This window comes from Arachis duranensis, chromosome 6, assembly GCF_000817695.3.
Source record: "Arachis duranensis cultivar V14167 chromosome 6, aradu.V14167.gnm2.J7QH, whole genome shotgun sequence".
In the NCBI taxonomy this organism is placed as follows: Eukaryota; Viridiplantae; Streptophyta; class Magnoliopsida; order Fabales; family Fabaceae; genus Arachis; species Arachis duranensis.
The window spans coordinates 42,317,414-42,318,814 of NC_029777.3; positions in this window are offsets into that span (position 1 = coordinate 42,317,414).

Here is a 1,401-nt window from a genome sequence, read left to right on the forward strand (position 1 = left end):
ATGGGAGATGGAGAGATTCATCTCAAAGGTCCATCAAGACCACTTCTAGCAACCGATCTGAGGTAACTGTGGATCGGGCCATCATGATCCATAGTATCATGATTGGAGAGGAAGTAGAAGTTCATGAAATTATACCTCTATAACTATACAAGGTGGCTGATAAGTCCTCACCTTTGGCAAGATTAGCCTTTCCTCATCTCATATGTCACATTTGCTATTCAGCTGGGATTGTCATAGAGGGAGACATCCTCATTGAAGAGGATGGAGCAAACTAGAGAGCCCATTCATGACACTCAACAAGAGCATAAGGAAGTCCCTCATCAAGAAATCCCTGAGATGCCTCAAGGGATGCAATTTCCTCCACACAATTATTGGGAGCAACTCAACACTTCTTTGGAAAGCTTGAGTTATAACATGGACCAATTGAGGGTAAAACACCAAGAGCACTCCATCATTCTCCATGAGATTGGAGAAGATCAAAGAGCTATGAGGGAGGAGCAACAAAGGCAAGGAAGAGACATAGAGGAGCTCAAGAGCACCATCGGTTCTTAAAGAGGAGGAAGATGTCACCCTCACTAAGGTGGACTCATTTCTTAATCTCCTTGTCTATTTATTTTTCTATTTTTCGGCTTTATGATGTAGGTTCTATCTATGTTTTGTCTTCACTACATGATCATTAGTGTCTAGTGTCTATGTCTTAAAGCTATGAATAACTCCATGAATCCTTCACCTCTCCTAAATAAAAAATATGCTTAATTACAAAAGAACAAGAAGTACTTGGATTTCAAATTTTATCTTGAAATTAGTTTGATTATTTTGATGTGGTGGCAATACTTTTTGTTCTCTGAATGAATGCTTGAACAGTGCATATTTTTTATCTTGTTGTTTATGAATGTTAAAGTTGTTGGCTCTTGAAAGAATGATGAACAAAGAGAAATATTATTGATAATCTGAAAAATCATGAAATTGATTCTTGAAGCAAGAAAAAGCAATGAAAAAAATTTAGCAAAAAAAAAAGAAAAAAAAGAAAAAGAGAAAGAGAAAGAAAAAGCAAGCAGAAAAAGCCAATAGCCCTTTAAACCAAAAGGCAAGGGTAAAAAGGATCCAAGGCTTTGAGCATTAATAGATAGGAGGGCCCAAGGAAATAAAATCCAGGCCTAAGCGGCTAAATCAAGCTGTCCCTAACCATGTGCTTGTGGCATGCAGATCCAAGTGAAAAGCTTGAGATTGAGTGGTTATAGTTATGTGTCTGTGGCATTTATGTATCCGGTGGTAATACTGGAAAACAAAGTGCTTAGGGCCACGGCCAAGACTCATAATGTAGCTGTGTTCAAGAATCAACATACTGAATTAGGAGAATCAATAGCACTATCTAAAATTCTATGTTCCTATAGATGCCAA